Source organism: Mustela lutreola, chromosome 2, assembly GCF_030435805.1.
Source record: "Mustela lutreola isolate mMusLut2 chromosome 2, mMusLut2.pri, whole genome shotgun sequence".
Lineage (NCBI taxonomy): Eukaryota > Metazoa > Chordata > Mammalia > Carnivora > Mustelidae > Mustela > Mustela lutreola.
In genome coordinates, this window is record NC_081291.1 from 33,010,976 (window position 1) to 33,024,017 (window position 13,042).

A 13,042-nucleotide genomic window follows, 5' to 3' on the forward strand; every position below is an offset into this window, starting at 1 on the left:
ACTCCCCTGTTTTTCAGAGAGCAAATTACAACAGGGCAGCCTAGCTAAATTGAGTGTGAAATTTAAATTTCCATGTTTTAATGTTTCTCTATTTAACAAGAAGCACTGGACAATTAAAAAGTAAAAGGCTTCAACTGTGAAGTCAAGAGAGAAAAAACACATGCATTTTTTTTTTTTCCCCACACAAGGAGCAGAACAACAAGACACACCAACCAATATTAATCACATATATTACCACATGCTAAGGACGGGGTGAACCTTGTGCAGACAAATTAAGTTACAAAAATGTAAACCCTGGGCCTCTCCGCCGTTTGAACTTTGCAGTTGGCTTGGTCTTTCCCATTGTAGTAACCAGGCAGAGCCACCGTGGTGGCGACGAAATTTCACTGAGCTGTCCCTGATTCACTCGAAAGAGAATCTGTTAGCTCTTTGCTCTCGAATGCCTGAATATAGATTCAGAAGAGATGGGGATTTGTATTTCTGATTACACCCTGACAGCCACTCAACTTATTTTGAAGACTGAGGGGCAAGAAGGTTTACCCAAATAAATAAATGAATAAATAGGCAGGACGAGAAAGAAGGAGGGTAAAAGTAGTAATAAAACTTCATGTGTCGTCCCAGAAGGCGGAATACGCAGCACATTTGGTTTTACCCTCTCCTGCCCTGGATTTGCTAATGAATCCGGTGACATTTCCCACTGAGGCTGGATAGAGACTCAGACTCTTTCTTGGTCTAGCCTTCTGGGCAGCTGCTACAAATCTCTCTAGGTTGGCTTAGGAGATTGATTTACGGAGCGCATGATTTATTCATTTATTCAGCATTTATTGAACATCTAAACTGCACCAGGCATGGTAAAGGCATTCAGGACTTGGTATGCAGTAGGTGCTCAATAAATTTCTTTTGTCACCTTGCATTGAACTGGCTTGTGAAGAGGAGCCTGGCACCAGACGTGGCGTGTGGCCACGGTTCTCCCTCAAATAATGAGAACATTTGTTCTGCCTCAGCTCACTTCCCGCTCAAGGTCTATTAAAACAAGCTCACCGTCAAGATCAGTTCTCAACTGGATATGTTTCGAGGGGCAAGGCGAAATAGCCAAGAGACAAATCATACACGGAAACCCATCTCATTCCTTAAATCTGACCCCTGAATGTCTTTTAGAGCTGCTGATTAGATTCTTGCTAGCGCACAATATCAGACTCGATCCTCAAAGGAAATAAATTAAACTGCACCGCACGAGGATGAAGGGTTGACATTGTGCTCTTGCTAGCATCTTGTGTGCAGCTGTGAACAGCTGTGTGAGTGCCAGTCAAGCTGGGAGAGTATCACTGGGGAGAGAGATAAAGGGCAATTCATCGACAAAGCACTACGGAAAGGGCCTTGCAGGTGTGTTCTAAGGATTGACTTTCTGCTATCCTCTCTCTCTCTCTGAAATTTATCCTGAGATAAAGTGATATGATATAATGTAGAATTAGAGTCTTCTCCCTCCGGGAGTGGTGTTTTAGGAATACATGCTGTGACATTCACAAACAAACATGAAATAGGGAAAAACAGGCTCCATTTGACAAAGAGGATTAGCTTCTGACTCCAGAGTGATTCTTGGACCATTTAATCATTCCCCTATGAATAAGCCTCCATTTTTCCCCCCTCTGGGAGAGAAGGAACAAATTGTGCCAAAGAGAGTGGCTCTTTCAGAGAACAGCTTTATTTACCACCCCGATTTGCAACTTCACTCCCCTACGAGAAGCCATCAGCTGCTGATCCTTTGACTACAAATGGTCCGGCTCCTTTGACCACAAGGACGTGGTCAGATGCTAACTGCCAATGGAAGGGACACAATGACGTAAGAAAAGGGCATCTGGGAAAGAGATTGCAGTGGCATTTGGATGTTTGTTTGAAAAAAGACTTGAGTAGGCTGCTTGAAGGGAAAATCGTGTGTATCAGTTGCCCTCTTGAGAAATGGAGTGAGAAGGTAAAGCAGTAAAATTAAAATTAGATAGAAATCCTAGGTCAGTGTTCCTAAATGCTGGCCCAGGACAGGGGTCACCTCCGTGGGCGCAGTTGCCTAGTAACCTTGCTAAAGCTGCAGCTTCCCAAAGGACTGCCCTAGTTTTTGTAATCAGTTCCCCAAGATGAGTCTAGTGTACATGACTAGGTTTGGGAATTACTGGCAGATCCCAGACTAAACAAAGACACAAATTAACAAACAAAAATAAAGCAGATGGCCAGGTACCTCGTGGCTCAGTCATCTGAGCGTCCAGCTCTTGGTTTCAGCTCAGGTCCTGGTCTCAGGGTCTTGAGATCGAGCCCCGAAGTTGGACTCTGTGCCCAGTGGGGAATCTATTTCAGTCTCTCTCTATCCTTCTCCTTCTACCCCTCCCTCTGCTGACTCACCCTCTCCCTCTCACTCTCTCTCAAATAAATAAATAAATATTTAAAAAATAAATAAAGCCCATGTGTTATTTAACAGGGGAAAATGATAAAGCAAGCCAGAAAGATGAGATAGCAGGGCTGCCCCTCTGTATGGACCCAAACCAAGAAGTGATATTTTGTAATCCTAAATAGACTGATTTTATAACCAGGACTGATCTAGTTCCTTAAATCTTTTCATTTTTAAACTGTAAGGAATTTTACACGAGAGGCGGGATCCACGAAGCCCCATGCCCACCTGAGACACACACATTTTTAAGACAGTCAGGAAGATCACACAGCTGGTAGCTGGCAGAACCAGGCTTCGGACTCGGGAAATCTAATTCCAGAGCTGGTGGTTAAACCTGGACCAGAAACTGTCTTTCCTGTGCAAATGGCAGGCCTTGGGGAAATGAAGTTTAATAAGGCAGTGTTGTCCTTCAAGGAGCTCATGGAAACTTAGAATATAATGTAGAAAGTGCAGTGAGTAACGTGCTAAGAGAGACTCTGAGGTGTTTGCAAGATCACAGAGGAGGCCTGACCAGTATGCGGAGTGGGCTTGCTGGACCGGAGCTGAAATGTTAAAGGGTGAGAAAGAGTGAGTCACAAGAAGACTGGACCCAAGGAACGTGTTCTTAGAGGAGGCAGCACCAGCAAAGCCTTCAGAAAAGATAAGAGTAGTTCCTGGCTTCTCTCAGAGAGCTATTATCAGAAGAAGGGTGAATGCATACAAGATGGGAAGGGTGATAACTGTATCCTAGATTATGGCAAATAATTACTAATGATCATTACTTAATTGGGATTAATGTTAATAATTATCACAGTCATTTTAGTAACTGACATGAATAATTGTGGTGTTTCATAACCTATTCCTATGTTATCCCCAAATTATCCTAAAACTTAGTTGTTTTGAAACAACAATGCTTGGACTGTGCTCTTAGGAATCTATGAATCAGGAATTTTGAGAGGATATAAGTGGGATGGCTTAGGTCTGCTTTCTCGTGTCTGGGCCTCATCTGAAGGTGACTTGAACAGATGGGGCAATGAGCTCCTGGGATTGGCGGGTCGTCTTCCAAGAAGGGTGGACTGCCACTGTTGGGGGGGTGACTAGAAGGATGTATTGAAATGGGACTGTTGGCCAAAGCACTTCCATGTGCCCTTCTCAGCCTGGTGACTTCAGAAAACTGGGACTTCTAAGGTAGGCCAGTGTCCCAGTGATCAAGGTGGAAGCTGATATCTTTTTGACCTAGCTTGGAAGGCACAAAGTGTTACCCCACTCTACTCTATGCACTCAGTCATAAGCACATCTAGATTGAAGAGAAGCCATAACCTTAGGAGTGTCAAAGAATTTGAGCCAAGCTTTAAAGTCACTACATGTGGTTAACATTTTGGGGTCCTTTCTAAGTGCCAGGCATTGTGCTAAATGCTTTAACAAGGATATCTCCTCTAAAGTTCATCACGATGGTATAAAATATATGCTATGGTTATCCCAGTTATAGATGAGGGATCACAGGCTTAGGGAGGGTGGGTAACTTGTACAAGGTCACGAATTAGTGGCTACAAAGGGAAATGAACTCCTCTTTGTAGGATTTGAAAAGGGTAAGCCTAAGCTACATCACCTTGGTATTCTATGTAACTCAGCCCTGACTCATGGCCCAAACTACATAGTCACCTCATTGTTAGTGTTTGTGGGAAGGAAGAAAGTCTCAGCAACTGAACATCTAAGGGAACTCAAATAGGGACATTTAGGGGGAACATCATGGCTGGCAACTACTGCACTCTCTTTTGCCCTCGTCAGAAGTGAAATCTTCAGGAAGCAATGCTATGTGGACCTTGGGCCTGACATTTATATTTCTCATGTAAATGCTCACCTAATTCTCTCCCTGGAAGTCTCATCCCCAAAGGCCTTGGGCCTAAATCCCGAAATCAAAGAAATGGGACAAATAGTCTTTGGAAAATGCTTTCTGAATCAAATTTCTCTCAGATCTAATAACTCAGCAGTCTAATAACTAAGTAGGTGACTATTCAAGTATATAATTGCTCATTCCCCAGTGTGCTTTGAGAGAAATTAATGGGATAAGATAAAAATAAGACAAGAGTAAGGTGAGAAATCTGTATGTGTGCTGGTTGGATTAGGTTTCTCTAGGGACGTGATATTTAACCAGAAATCCAAAGTAAGAGAGGAAAAGAAACACTGTGATCCTGTTTATTTTTATTATGTTCTTTGGTTCTAACCTCCTTTCCTTCAAGTTCAGACCTTGTTCCAAAGGGAATTAAGCTACAACACAGAATGATGAAGGAAGAATCTAACTAGTCCTCAGTCCAGTATCAAGTTCATGCTCATAGACTCTTAACAGGCAAGTGTAAAATCTGACATTTAAGCGGTGACCTTATTGCCCAGCTGCATAGAAATCTGAGACCAGCCCTAGCCAACAGCCTCAAAGTGTTGGTCATTAGTGTGCCCACTAAGCCCCTTGAGTTTTCACCTAGAGTTGTGGTGAGCTAATTTGCTTGTCTTCCAGAGGCACCTTCAAACAGCAAGTGAGCTAGATCTTTAGGCTAGAAGATATGCTTCCAAAAGCTTCATAAGGGTACCTGGGTGGCTCAGTGGGTTGAGCCTTTGCCTTCGGCTCAGGTCGTGGTCTCAGGGTTCTGAGATCAAGCCCCACATTGGTCTCTCTGCTCAGCAGGGAGCCTGCTTCCCTCTCTCTCTCTACCTACTTGTGATCTCTCTCCCTCTCACTGTCAAATAAATAAGTAAAATATTTTTTTTTTAAAATCTTCATAAATTTTATTTTCTAAGATCAAATGCGATTTATCAACATGAGGGTACTGATATTTAAGAAAACCTGTCCTTGGGGGTCATGATGTGGTAGAGAACCCTACTAATAATTATGCCTTAATTTAGTTATTAAAATGTAGGGATTCATTGATCTGGTAAAGCGTCTAATATTTGAGCTCCCAGCATCTATGGCAGTTAGAAGAAGTGACACGGATTCAGCATGATGGAAGCCTTCATATTGCTGCAGTCTGTGGACTGTCTAAACAAGTAGTTATTATTTAAGGCCATTCTTTGGAAATTGCTTCCTCATATGTGTGTCTACATAGGTAAATATGTCATATGTATGTAAATCTTAACTATAATTTGCATGTATATGTGGATTTATTAATTCCCAAACTACCAGAGCCAATATCTTATTACACACTTACTTATCTCACTTAATTTTTATAACCACCCTAAAAAAATTATTATGAGACACTCTATAGGTGAAGAAGCAATAGTACAGGAAGTAAGAACATAAGTAGTCCAATAGAAGAGCTACTAGATATATGAGGCTATTTAAATTAAATTTAAATTATTTAAAATTAAATGAACTCTCATTCCCTCAGTCATACTAATCACATTTCTTAGTACAACTTTTTCACCATCATAAAAAGTTTCTGTGGAGATAACTCTGGAGACTATAGGCCAGAGTTACTCAACTTTGGCCATCTTGACATTTGGGGCCAGGTAATGGCTGAGGGGGGCTCCCTTGTATATTAGTGGGTCTTTGGTAACCACTACCCACTAGTCAGCTGTAGCCCCCTCCCTTAGTTGTGGAATCAAAATTGTTTCCAGAGAGTGTTCCCCTGGGAATAAAATCATCCCTGGTTGAGAACCACAGCCCTAGACTCAGTGTAGGGTTTATAGGCTCTGTGGGAACATGGGTAGAGTTGCTTTCAATTCTTTCAGCTTAATTTCCCTCAGTGGTTAAATATTTTAAAAATGGAACACGTTTTCATGAAGTTTTGTGAGTGTTCAAGGTAAAGCATTTGGTAGGTAATAAGAGCAGGTTCCATGGTCTTTAGGACTGCAGTGCTCTAATTCCTCCTTACCTGAGGGATGTCCAGATTAGCTGCTGTGGTGTCTGGAATCCTGAAAACCCAAATTCCTGTGTGCTGTTCCAATGCTCTATCCATGAACTCGGGCTTCTATGTTTAGGCACCTGCAGGGCTGGAGACAATGACAGATTTGACTGATTTGTTTAGACAGCAAAGTTTGAGGACCTAAAAACTGAAAAACCAAACAAAACTTCAACCCAACATAGAAAACCATCTTTTAGCCTCGCTGGCCTGAATTTTGTCATAATGGCCTTGAGAACATGTGGACCAATGAGGCGATCAAGTAATGAGGAGGGTTTTTGAATGTCTCTTAAAAAATGAAATCAAGCATTTAGATCAATTATAGTGAAAATGATTAGAACACATCAATGGACAGCTGTCAGGAAATTAACTGAAGTTTCAACCTCCAATGTCTAAATAGGCACATTTAGACAATTGGCCCTATCAGTACAGCATATCGGGTTCAGACTAACACATCAGTAGGATGGAAAGATAATAAAATGAATATTTGAAGTTTGTGCTTAGCCTTGCCTTGAAGAAAACACATGCAAGTGTGTTAATGGGCTTACAGAGGAGACCATCATCAATTTATTTTAACCTTGAGATTTTTTGTGTTTTGTAGGAATAAGCTGAGTATAACCTTCTAAATATAAAGCTATCCTTACATTGGACAATATGAATCAACATTTGACCATTTTTGACCCGTAAGAAGGGACATTCCATCAGATGTAAAACTAATGCATTGAAGAGAGGAGCAAAGAGAGAATAGTTCATTTCTTCAATTTATGTTTCCATATTTGAATTCTTCAGTTTATGTTCCAGTAATTGATACCTGAAAGGTCATCTCTCTCTTAGAAACAGAGGTCAAGTTCACCATTCACATAATAACCTGGCCATTCATCATGCATTTACATTGTATCAGGCCCTAGGCTAAGAAATAAGCATTACCTCATTAACCTCATTGAAACTTAACAACAGTGTGAAGAGGGTTGTATTTTTTTCCCCGTTTGAAGATAAGAAAACACACTGAGGGGATTTAGATAACTTGTAGGTAAGAGGTATAGCCAGATTTCAGTCTCAGGAGGACAGAATTTCAAAGCTTTGGTCACCTGTCACACTGTAGCTACAGGTGAATGGTGGAGAAGATATTGGTCTCCATGTTATAAATCACATCCATAATTAGTACTCCTCTGCAGCATTCACCCACTCACTACATCTGGATGATGTGGGACGTGGTCCATACCATCTTTTATGATCTGACTAATTTTGCCGTATTCATTAAATCAGATTATGAATGAGACTTCTTTCACACTTTTACTCCATGAAATATTTCCTTCTTAAAATGAGTCAAACTGCCAAAATCTCCACATTTTTTTTTTTCTGGTTTCTTATTCCTCAGAGAAAAAATTCTGACTGGCCATTAAAAAAAAGAAAGAAATTCTCAACAAATCAATCAAACCAGAATACCCCCAGGCCCAAGATAAGAAAGATATTAAAGAAAAAATGTCTCAAAGAAGGAACTTGCTAATTGAAGAGTAACTGAAGGGAGAGACAATCCTGAATTAATAACCTGTCTTAATTATAGTATGAGTTAGAAGAAAGAAAGTCTTATTACCTTTTGAAATTTGATGGATAAATGAATCAATTAAGTTAGAGTGTGAGAAGTATGAAATGACATGAACTGGGCAAAAATAGAACCCCGTGAAAGTCTAACTGGGCCTATTTTGATGAACAAATGTGGTTTAAGTAAAGGGAATATAGTTTTTTACTGACTTCTAGGTCAAGGTGCTACTATAGTTTTAGAAAACAATAGTTCTTATAAGCAGATAAACATTCTTCTTGCCATCTTTTTATACTGTAGCACGTATAAATTATATAATCTGTACTCTATATACATATAAAAATCTGTATTATGCATATAATATATATACTACATAATCTTTCCAATGTACTAATATATACTAATGTGAACACTAATACCAATCTATACTATATACTATGTACTATATAACCTATCAGCCTGTCTACCTATAAACTCACAAAGATAATGAACTGGCCAGACTCTATCCAGATAATTAAATTTTGAATTATTAGGGGTAGAGTTCATGAAGTCTTTTAATAGAGTCAAACTTAAAGAAAAAAAAAAACTGAAAAAGGACAATAAAGTATGGATTCTTGTCTCTATTTGAACCAGTAGCATTTTATTCCATCAAATTTATCACTCTTCTCATACCAGTAACACATGAAACCTAATTCTGGTTTGATGTGTTGATATTCATTTCTGGCTTGGAAAAGCACTTAGTCCTACCTCCAATATCTGTCTAGAAGAAGGAACCATTTTACTGATAGCCCACACTCAAGGAGAAGGGATTGAACAAAGGTATGATACCAAGAGGGTCATCTTAGAGGCTGCCCAGCGCTGTGGGTTTCTTCTGTGCTGATACCCACATTCTGTGGAATATGTTGAGATTGTCATCTCTGAAAAGCAAGTCCTGGGCATACTCGAAGGAGAAATAAAACAAGGAGTAAAAGTATCTAAGCCATATTTTGGTGCTCGTTTGCCCCATGCCCTGGAATCTTTCTCCTAACCCTTAAAGAAAAAAAAAAAAATCTGTTCTCAGATAGTGTAACTATTCACTCAGAGCTGACAGCCCAGAGATACATACGTATTGGTTGGTTCCACTGTGTGACTTGAGAGGAATCAGAGAGCACTCCTCGTAACATCTTAAAAGGAGCTGTATGATCCCAGAGATATAAAAGATACATTCTTAAAGGGGACAAAATCACCCCCAAGGGACCAACAATTGGTTCTCGGGGCAAAAAGTTCTTATTCTTTTTATGTAGGAAGCATGGGTCTACATACAGTACGTAAACAGATATATGGTATATCTATGGCATTAAAATTTTATGGAAGGAGTGATTAGAGGAAAAAATGCCTTCAATAGTTACTTCAGGAGTGGGCGCCTGGGTGGCTCAGTGGGTTAAGCCGCTGCCTTCGGCTCAGGTCATGATCTCAGGGTCCTGGGATCGAGTCCCACATCGGGCTCTCTGCTCGGCGGGGGGCCTGCTTCCCTTCCTCTCTCTCTGTGATCTCTTCCCTTCCTCTCTCCTACTGTGATCTCTCTCTGTCAAATAAATAAATAAAATCTTTAAAAAAAAAAAAAAATAGTTACTTCAGGAGAATGATAATGAGAAAAAAGGCTGAGAACAACTTGATGCAGGACAAGCCAGTAAAGAACATTCTGAGATAAAGAAGACTTCAGGGAGGGAGGGGCTGGGCTGCAGATCTGGCAGGGAGTGGACAGGAGACAATATTTGAAATTTGGAAGCATGTAAATGGACTTCCCTGGCCCATACTGGGGGATTGGTTTTACTCCCCAATCTGATTTTATCTCCTTTATTTCTTTCAGGAATTCCTCACAGCATATGACCCACTGAGAATCCCTTTCTGGCTTTGCAGTACAACTATGTACAGTTTCATTTTAATCATGTTTTCTAATGTTTCTGAGAGATTTGGGGTTGGTGGGGAAGGCTGTAGCAAATGTTCAGTTCACCATCTAGAAATGGAAGGTACTCATTACAGTGTAAGAAAAGAGAGGCTCCACTTTCCCTCTCCTTCTTCCTCCTACTCCCTCAGTTTTGTAGAGGCAAAGTGTCTGAGTTGGAGGAAGAAAGAGTCTAGAAAATCAGCAGAACACCGTGGTAGAAAACCTTTCCTTGTCAGCTGCCATGTCATGCAGTGGGTCTAGGTCTCATATTTCTTGTGTTTTAAATGAAGAGTTTGTATAAAATAATACTTCAGGTTGACTCCAGCATCAAAAATACATCATCCCATAAAATACCATCTGCATTTTCACAACAATGTCTTAAAGTATAGCTGTTAGTTGTGTAGTTATATATCTTTGGGTGAAGGTTTTGATTCTTCTGTTGCAATCCCAACACTCAATAGACCCATGAAAGTTGAGCTGTTAATCTAGAATTGTGACCTTCATGTGATCTACACGATCAGTTCAATATAAGGGGAAAGACTCCACCTCTGAGCCTGTAGAGATTCAATATTCAAGTTCTCTAGACTTGGAAGCCTCTGAAGACGTATTTATCTGAAATCATAATCTTGCCTATTACATGGAACTACAAGACATTCCTGTTTTTATGATTAAGAAATAATTGAATATTGGTAAATGTAGAGTTCAACCTAGAGCTTAACCAGCAGATCAGACTTCTTTAATGAGAAGTGACCATTTTTATGAAATAAAATTTTAACCTATGTCATGACAAAGGAAATAGTTGTCACTGATTTATTTTTATTTTATTTTTAATTGAGTTTTTATTTTCATCACCCAGTGCTCATCATGAGCACTCCACTTTGAATTTGTTTTTATGCATGGTATAAGAAAGTGGTGTAGTTCATTCCTTTGCATATAGCTGTCCGGTTTTGACCACACCATTTGTTGAAGAGACAGTCTTTTTCCCATTGGATGTTCTTTCCTGCTTTATCAAAGATGAACTGACCATACAGTTGTGGGTTTATTTCTGGATTTTCTACTTTATTCTATTGATCTATGTATCTATTTTTGTGTCAGTTTTTTTATTTCCACTTTATTGTATTGATCTTTTTGTGTCAGTTTTTTTTCCACTTTATTCTATTGATCTATGTATCCATTTTTTGTGTCAGTCATTTTTGTGTCATACTCTTTTTAATACTACAGCTTTGTAGTATAATGTGCAGTCTGGAATTGTGATGCCTCAGATTTCCTCTTCTTTTTCAAGACTGCATTGGCTCTTCCTGGTCTTTTTTGGTTCCTTAAAAATTATAGGATAGTTTATTCTAATTCTGTGAAAAATGCTGTTAGTATTTTGATAGGGAATACATTAAATGTGCAGCTTGGTTTGAGTAGTATGACATTTTAACAATATTTGTTCTACAATCCATGAGCACGGCATGTCCCCATTTCTTTGTGTCATCATCAATTTCTTTCATCAGTTTCTTATAGTTTTCAGAGTAGTTCTTTAACATCTTTGATTAGGTTTCTTATCATCTTGGGTACAATTGTAAATGGGATTGTTTTCTTAATTTCCCATTCTGCTGCTTCATTACTGGCATATAGAAATGCAAGAGATTTCTATAGATTGATTTATATCCCTCAATTCTAGTGAACTTATTTATCAGTTCTAGCAGTTTTTTGGTGCTGTCTTTCAGGTTTTCTATATGTGGTACCATGTCATCTGTAATAGTGAAACTTTTACTTCTTCCTTACTGATCTGGATGCCTTTTATTTCTTGTCTGATTGCTGGCCAGGACTTCTAGTACTATGTTGAATGAAAGTGCTGGGAGTGGACATCTTTGTCTTGTTCTTGACTTTAGAAGAAAAACTCCATTTTTCTCCATTAAGAATGATGTTAGCTTGGGATTTTCATATGTGGCCTTTATTATGTTGAGGTGTGTTCCCTCTAAACTTACTTTGTTGAGGATTTTTATCATGAAGGGATGTTGTATTTCATCAAATGCTTTTTCTGCAACATGGGAATGATCATATGGTTCTTACCTTTTCTCTTATTGATGTGATGTATCACACTGGTTGATTTACAAATATTGAACTATCCCTGCAACCCAGGAATAAATCCCACTCATGTTGAATGATTTTTTAATGTATTATTGGATTCGGTTTCTTAGTATTATGTTGAGGATTTTTGCATCTATGTTCATTAGAGATGTTGGACTATAGTTCTCATTATTTTTGTGATGTCTTTATCTGGCTTGGTATCAGGGTAATTCTGGCCTCAAAGAATGAATTTGGAAGTTTCCCTTAATTTTTTAATTTTTGGAATAGTTTGAGAAAATTAGGTACTAAGTCTTCCTTAAGCAGAATTCTTCTGTTAAGCCATCTGGTCCTGGATTTATGTTTTTTTGGGAGTTTTTTGATTACTGATTCCATTTCTTTCCTGGTGATTGGTCTGTTCTTTTTGTTTTGTTTTGTTTTGTTTTTTGTAGGCTACAAATTTCTAAGAATTTATTCATTTCTCCTAGGCTGTCCAATTTGTTGGCATATAGTTTTTCATGATATTCTGTTATAATTATATTTCAGTGGTGTTTGTTGTTATTTCTTCTTTCTCATTTGTGATTTCATTTTCTTTAGGGACTCCTAAAATATAAACATTAGTAAGTTTGTTGGTATCACTGATTTCCCTAAATCTATTCTTGTTTTGTATAATTCTTTTTTCTCTCTTTTGTTCAGTTTGATTACTTTCCATTATTCTGTCTTCTAGGTCATTAATTAATTCCTATGCTTCTTCTATTGTTCATTCCATCAAGTGTGCTTCTCATTTCACTTACTGAACCTTTTGTCTCTGCTATGTTATTCATTAACTCTGTTAATGGTTTCAGTGATGTCCTCCACTCTTTTCTCAAGTCCAGTGAGTATCCTTATGGTCATTGCTTTAAATTCTCCATTAAGCAGAGCACCTGGGTGGCTCAGTGGTTAACCATCTGACTCTTGATTTTGGCTTAGGTCAAGATCTCAGGGACAGAAGATTGAGCCCTACATCAGGCTCCATGCTTAGCTGGAAGTCTGCTTCTCTCCCTCTCTCTCTTCCTCGGCCCCTCTCCCTACTCATGCACATGTGCACACACTCTCTCTCCAACATAAACAAATAAATCTTAAAAAAAAAAAATTCTCCCCCAGGCATGTTACTTATCTGTTTCACTTAGATCTGTGGTCTTGTCCTATTCTTTCATTTGAGACAAATTCCTCTG